Source organism: Hibiscus syriacus, unplaced genomic scaffold (genome assembly GCF_006381635.1).
Source record: "Hibiscus syriacus cultivar Baekdansim isolate YM2019G1 unplaced genomic scaffold, ASM638163v2 tig00110356_pilon, whole genome shotgun sequence".
Taxonomy (NCBI): domain Eukaryota; kingdom Viridiplantae; phylum Streptophyta; class Magnoliopsida; order Malvales; family Malvaceae; genus Hibiscus; species Hibiscus syriacus.
The window spans coordinates 1,338,232-1,346,319 of record NW_024062700.1 but is presented as its reverse complement, the minus strand read 5'-3'; the positions used below and the strand labels follow the sequence as shown (position 1 = coordinate 1,346,319).

The window sequence follows — 8,088 nt, the reverse complement described above, 5'->3', positions numbered from 1 at the left end:
CGTACTATAAGCATTAACATCAAAAGCAGCAGTTTCCATATCTTTAGCCCCTCAAAACCCTATTAGGCGCACTATGAGCATTAACATCGAAAGCAACACAACAATCCAGCTCTGCGACTACATGCTCCCTACAATCTGTCTCCATAACATCGTAGAGCTACTCCTCTGATAATTGAAGCATGTGCTGCTATCCATCACGAACTGTTTGAGAACCAACTTCAACATCCCATTAGTTTGCTGTCAGCGGGTCTAGATGGTATGCCGCTAGCGAGTAGTGGTGTGGGATGAATTTGAAAATGTAACCGCGTGGGTGGATGTGGATTTGAAAATTTGTACCCATCATGGGTGGTGGGCGGGTGGTAGATTGAAAAATATTAGGTGGGTATGGGATGGGAGAAGAGATATTCGCACCCGACCCGCCCGTTTGCCATCCCTAATGGTTAGCCCGAAAAAAGGAGATTAGCATGAACCTAAAAAGGTTTAAGGAAAGTGATGGGCGAGCATAATATGAAATCCATGGCCCATTAATTTCATATGTTGTAAACCGCAGCTTAATACGATGAACCATATAGGATCTGTAATAATAAACAAACACAACTTATCGTCGTCATCATCATAAGAAAGGGTAAACTACACATTTAGTACTTAAACTATTAGTTTTAATCTATTTAGTATTTAAATTTTTAATTTTTAAAATTATGCTTAAAGTTTAGTTTTTGTTTCATTTTAGTATATGTTCAAAATTTAACGTTAAGTTTTAAAAAAATTGAAAGTTTTTACTAAAACGACCAAATTGATAGTTTAGGTACTAAAGCGTTAATTTTTAACGACGGGTAAAAAATGATATAAAATTAAATGTTAGGTATAATTATGAAAAAAATGAAAGTTTAAATACTAAACTGAGCTAAAACTAATAGTTTAGGTACTGAACACGTTAATTTTAACGACGAGTTATTAACACTAAATAAAAACTAAAATTAGACATAGTTGTAAAAAATTAAAAATTTATATACTAAAGTGAATCAAAACTAATAATTTAGATATTAAATATTAATTAAAAAACACTATAGTTTTTATACTCCATATTAAAAATGTTTTTGTAAAGTTGGGTGCGTGTAAAAATGGCGTGGAAAAGTCAGAAGGTCAACTTCGAGTCAAATCGGAAAGAAATGAGTCGTTGCGCGTTCTAATTTTGAGAATAAAAAAAATACACACTGCTCAGTGCTGCCTCTATAAATCCCAGCTACTCTTAATAACCCATAGTAACTAAGCTCGTCTCTTAATTCTTACCCTTATTTGATTAACCAGTTCTGAGTTCACAAATGGATTTTACGAGAGAGGTTTAATATCTGAAACTCCACAGTCACATGGATGTACGGAAAGGTCCATGGACCGAAGAAGAAGACTTGATGCTCAGATCATATGTCGACATTCACGGTGAAGGTCGCTGGAATTCAGTTGCTGGTTTATCAGGTTAATCCATATACAATGTTAAAACCCATCGTTTTTAAGTCTTTTTTCCATATGATTTGCTGTGATACTGATATGATATATGTGTATAGGATTAAAAGAAGCGGCAAAGCTGCAGATTAAGATGGATGAACTATTTGAGACCGGAGCTGAGACGTGGAAGCATTAGTCTCCAAGAGCAGCTGCTGATACTTCAACTCCATTCTCGATGGGGCAACAGGTTTTTACTTTGACTCCCATTTTTCTTTCATTTTAAATTCAACAAACATGTGATTGACTTGTTGTCTGGTTTTGATGATGAAGATGGTCGAAAATCGCACAACAACTGCCTGGGAGGACCGACAATGAGATTAAGAATTATTGGAGAACGAGAGTCCAGAAACTGGCGAAGCAGCTTCAATGTGACGTTAACAGCAAACAGTTCAGGACGCCATGCGTTGCGTTTGGATTCCCCGTCTAATTGAACGAATCTGGCTTCATCCGGAACCGGCACTGCTACTTTCATGGATAATATCAGCAGCACCGGCACCGGTACTTTCATGGATGATATCAGCAGCACCGGCACCGGTCAAATCAACCACGCAGATACAACAATGGGGTCGGTCCAAGTTGAACCGAGTGTCTTGCCGGAGTTATCAGGCACTTCATCAGACTCCCAGGATGCTCAAGTCTCTCTTGTTTCAGACTGGTGGAATGTTACAATCCACTCATGAGCATTTCAGACTACGCGTATAGCTTAGAAAACGGGTCGGGTTTATGTTCCGAAAATTTAGCGGGCACTTGGAATAGCGATGATTGGGTTGGGTTAGAGGCGACAGATGGTGGAGACTCGATGATGAGTGTGTGGAATGAAGAGAATATTTGTTTTTTAAGACAGCAGCTTTATGATGACGATAATACGAATAAGTTCAGTGACGCATGAGGTTTTTATATACTAAAAACAATTTCTCCACTCTTTACTAAGGTTGTACGGCACCAAGAATTATTGTAAATCGCTGTATGTATATATATTGATATATTGTAAATTAAATATAAGTTTCATATACTAATAACAAGTTGATCTAGTAGGAGGTATTGGATTTCAAGTAAAGTTACGAGTTTAAATTTTAATGACTATGAATAGAATAAATTGGATCGAGAGAGTCGTTCTTACCTATGTAGTATCCAATCCGAATTAGTCGATCAATAGATTGAAAATCTGTGATTATACTAAAAAAAATTATATTTTTTTACAATTGAATTTTATGATTTTTAAACTTAGAAAAAATAATATTTTATTTTTTAAAGTTTAGATGGTAATTTATTGAAACTTGAAAAAACGTACAAAAGTCATCAAAGCAAGAAAACCACACAAGCTAAAGGGAACATAAACCGAAACAAACCAAATGAAATCAACTAAACAAACCCACCCTCAAGTCTCTCTGTGTTGAGAGTTGCTGCATATGATATAGCAGTCCCATGGAAGCTCCTGTGCGTGCGTGTGTATAGGATGGTTAAAGATGATTCTAGAGGCTGTTAGTTACAATGTATTACTAATTGTGTAACAGAATTCTGTTAAGGAGGTTTTAAGGGTTTGTAAAGCTGCTATATAAGCTGCTGAAAACGTGAAGCATGATATGATCTTTTGAATGAATAAAAATCAGAGGTGCAAATTCTAAGAGATTTCTTGATAATTCAACATGGTATCAGTCGCTTTTGGTCCAGGAGCGTTCTGCTAAGCTGCGATGGTGCTATTTGCTGATTCGTCTTCCTCACAAGTTTGCATGTTCACTAACAAACGAGTGAATGTCGTGCTGGACGAGACGAACTTCCTGTTATGGAAGCAACAGATCCTGCTCACCGTGCGCAGTCACCGTCTCGAACGGTTGTTGAATGGCACTCTACCAGCTCCATCAGAAACGGTTGTCAATGAGCATGGCGACACAGTGGTGAATGAAGCTCATGAAGACTTTGTGGCACAAGACAGTGCGCTTGCGTCCTGGCTCTCTCCACGATCAGTGCTCCATTGCTGCCACAATTTGTGGGTGCTGTCGGCTGCTGCAGTCTGGAACACGGTCCTGCAATTCTTCGCCAATCGGTCCACGACTACTGTCATGAATCTTCACTACAAACTTCAGTCCATGAAGAAGGTGATGACTCGATTCGAGTTTATCTCACCCGAGTCAAAGAGATCTGCGACGCCCTTGCCTCGTGTGGGAGCCCAGTATCTCAAGTCGAGCACATTGTGAGCATCCTTAAAGGATTGCCACGAGAGTATCAGCCGTTTATGGCCGTAATTACAACACCCGTGAGTCACTCTCGTTAGATCAGGTTTATTCCATGCTAGTCGACGCCGAGACTCAGATTGCTGGGTTTGACTCTCAGTCCGAGAGCTTTCCAATGAGTGCGCATATGGTTCAAGGAAGGTCTGTGGCTGCTTCGACTGAGTCAACTCGTGGGGGACGGTCTGGTGGTCGAGGTCGAGGTCGTGCCCGCCTTCAATGTCAACTCTGTGGCAAGAATGGGCATTCGGTCGATCGATGTTGGTACAGATTTGATCGCGACTTCCCTGGGGTCAATGCGATGTCTGGTTCGTCACAGTCCAGAAATGAATCGGGTGCTACTAACTGTGTGCTTCTTGATTCATCAGGATGTGCTCGTTGTAGTGGTAAGACTTGTTCTAATCTTCCTCAAACACACATGGCTTCAGGTGAACAGTGGGTTATTGATTCTGGTGCGACCCATCACGTAACTCCAGATGCCTCCAAGGTGATGAACTCCTCCGAGTTTACTGGACCAGGTAAACTTCTAGTAGGCAATGGTGTTTCTCTAAGGGTAAACTCGGTTGGTTCTTCTGTTTTACATGCTTCTCCTCATACATTAATTTTGAGCAATCTTTTGCATGTACCAAGAATAACAAAGCATTTGCTTTCTGTGTCCAAGCTTGCTAAGGATAACAAAGTCTTCCTAGAATTTCATGCTGATGAGTGTTTTGTTCGGGATGAGATGACTGGTGCTGTGATACTTAGAGGGCAGCAGCGTGAAGGACTTATACGTTTGCTATAGAACCTACAGTTACTTCATGTAATAAGCTGAAGTTCATAATGTTGTCACTTCTAATGTGTTTGAACTTTGGCATAGGAGATTAGGACATCCTGCCTTTCAAACACTAAAGATGTGTGTACTTCGATCAATGTCAATATTTCAAATGCTCTTAATTCCACTTGTGTTGCCTGTTGCATGGGAAAGAGCCACAAGATGCCCTTTGATTCTTCTACTACAGTTTATAGCAATCCTTTTCAACTAGTTTATACCGATCTTTGGGGTGCTGCACATGTTCCCTCTTGTGGCTATCGGTACTACGTTTCATTTGTAGACGCATGCACACGCCATACTTGGGTTTACATGCTCAAAAATAAGTCTCAGGCTCTTGATGCATTTCGGTTATTTCAATCAATGGTTGGAACTCAGTTTTCTTTGACCATTAATCAGTTCAAAGTGATTGGGGAGGTGAATACAGGCAGTTGTCATATGAGCTAACTCGTGCAGGTATCTCCCATCGAGTCACATGTCCGCACTCCTCTGAACAAAATGGCGTTGTAGAACGAAAGCATCGCCATTTAGTCGAACTGGCTCTTGTGCTACTTGCTCAGGCAGCCCTTCCATTCAGATTTTGGTCTTATGCTGTGGCCACAGCAGCACATTTAATAAACCGTTACCAACAAGGGTGTTAGGTAACATCTCACCATTTGAAAAATTGTTTGGATACAAACCTGACTACAAGTCACTACGCGTGTTTGGTTGTCGGTGTTTTCCTCATTTGAGGCCGTTTCAACAACATAAGCTAACGTTTCGCTCTTCTCCATGTGTGTTCTTGGTTACAGCTCCCAGCACAGAGGATTTCAGTGTCTTGCTCAGGATGGTAGAGTGTATATTTCGAGACATGTCAATTGATGAAGATGTGTTTCCGTTTACAGAGAAACAACAATCTGGTTGTATATCTGATATCCATGCGTGGCAATCGGCACCTTTACCGATTGTGTCAAACCGAGTACACGCAAAGGATGTTGTTGAACCTTTAATACATTCTCACACGTCTTCGCATATGCATGAAGACTCTAGTAGTCAACATGATATGGGTTCCAGTATGCAAGGTGCTGCTGATAATTTAGCTGAACAAGACAGCACAACTGAGTCTCAAGATATTGTATATACCCAGCTACCTTCTGCAGCGCCTGAGCATCTAACTAATGATCACATGCAGGCTGCTCCTGAGCAAAATCTGACATTATCAATCAGCATCCCATGTTAACAAGAAGCAAGTGCGGGATCTTTAAGCCCAAAGCATTTGTTAGTTCCTTGAGTGACTCTCTTCCTACATCCATTGATGAAGCGATGAAGTCTAAAGAATGGAGTGCAGCAGTTCATGCTGAACTCACTGCACTTCAGAACAATAACACATGGACGCTTGTGAAACTACCCGAAGGGCGAACCACGGTAGGTTGCAAGTGGCTCTTTAAGATAAAGCATAATCCTGATGGGTCTGTGGAACGATACAAGGCACGACTGGTGGCTAAAGGGTACTCTCAGGTGCCCGGGAAAGATTTTAAGGAAACCTTCAGTCCTGTTGTTCGATTCTCCACGCTGAATGTCGTCCTTGCTCTTGCCGTATCTGGAGGCTGGTCATTGAGGCAGGTGGATGTCAACAATGCATTCCTTCACGGTGATTTGCATGAAGACGTATACATGCATCAACCACCTGGTTTCGAGCAATACACTCCCGATGGTGGTAAGTTAGTTTGCAAGCTTCAAAAATCTTTGTACGGCCTGCGTCAAGCACCACGAAACTGGCATGCTAAGTTGAAGGAAAAACTACTTCATCTTGGTTTCAAGGAGTCCAGAGCTGATGCTTCTCTGTTTGTTTTAACAGATGGAGTATCGACTTATGTTTAGTTTACGTTGATGATATAATAGTCACAGGACAATCGTCGGATGGAATTGAGAAAGTGGTGCTGCTATTAAAAATCAGTTTGCCCTAAAAGACTTAGGTGAGTTGCATTACTTCTTAGGTATTGAAGTAAAACGATGTGATCAATTGTTGTTTCTTAGTCAAAAACAGTACATATTGGAACTACTTGAGAAGGCGCGAATGGTCAAAGCTACATCCACAGCTACTCCCATGGTTGCTTCGTTCAAGATGAATAAGGATGAAGGACACTTGCTTGCTGATGCTCGTGAATTTCGCAGTTTGGTAGGTGGTCTACTCTATGTTTGTCACACAAGGCCTGATATTGCCTTCAGTGTGAACAAGGTGGCCCAGTTATGCATGCTCCTAGAGAGCAACATTTACTTGCTGCTAAGCGTATTCTACGGTACCTGGCAGGGACACTGAACTATGGTCTTGCGTTTGTACCAGGTAGATTGCAAGTTTCAGCCTTCTCGGATGCTGACTGGGGGGGTTGTGCTGATGACAGGAGATCAATGTCTGGTCACTGTGTTTTTATTGGAGATAGTCTCGTGTCATGGAATGCAAAGAAACAAAAGGTAGTTTCCAGGTCTACCATGGAAGCTGAGTATAGGAGTCTTGCAGATGCTGCAGCAGAGGTAGCGTGGGTTGATGCTTTGCTTGCTGACTTGAAAGTGCCACGTGATAAGCAGTCCACTATATGGTGCGACAACACAAGTGCAATTGCTCTAAGGTGCTAATCCCGTATATCATTCGCAGTCCAAACATGTGGACTTAGATGTTCATTTTGTACGAGAAAAAATTGCAGCAAATCAGCTCTATGTGAGCTATGTTCCTGCAGCTCATCAAGCTGCCGATGGTTTGACCAAGCCATTGTCAAAATCAGCATTTATTTGCTTTCGTGATAAGCTAAAAAGTTTGGTTGATTGCTGAAGACGAGAAGAAGTAGGGAGAATGTTGAGAGTTGTTGCATATGATATAGCAGTCCCATGGAAGCTCCTGTGCGTGCGTGTGTATAGGATGGTTAAAGATGATTCTAGAGGCTGTTAGTTACAAGAATGGTATTACTAATTGTGTAACAGAATTCTGTTAAGGAGGTTTTAAGGGTTTGTAAAGCTGCTATATAAGCTGCTGAAAACGTGAAGCATGATATGATCTTTTGAATGAATAAAAATCAGAGGTGCAAATTCTAAGAGATTTCTTGATAATTCAACACTCTGGGAACCAGAGGGTCGTGATTTTGAGAAGGGTCCGGAGGATGGGAAGGCGGTCTCCGGTTGTCTGAGGAAAACGGTACGAGGTCAGCCGGGTGGATCTACCCACCACCTATCTTAGAAGCTGCTTCTTCAACTGCTGGTGGAGCCTCCTCGATCCAAAGACCATAAGGCTACTGAAAGTTTTTTCGACTTCTTTGATATAATTTTCAGCTTAGGGTATATTGAGAACTTATGCACTGGAGCAAATGGTCCAACCTGCAAGCTCATCTGCTGGTCTTCGGGCTGTCAAGCGGTTTGAGCAAACCTTACAAGATCTTGGGGTTCGTCTCTGCTACATGAAATTTTAGTTATGTGCATGTATGTTCTTCTATCAGTTATGGGTGGATAACGTTGTATTAAATGTATGATGACCAGACATGAAAACACTCTCTATAATGGTTGCTTATTCTAATTGCA

At 41.2% G+C, this 8,088-nt stretch overlaps 1 pseudogene; it reads left to right on the top strand.

Annotated features, from left to right (window-relative positions):
- The first annotated feature begins 1,321 nt into the window (after positions 1-1,321).
- Positions 1,322-2,392, top strand: LOC120121137 (annotated as a pseudogene).
- Positions 2,393-8,088: the final 5,696 nt, after the last annotated feature.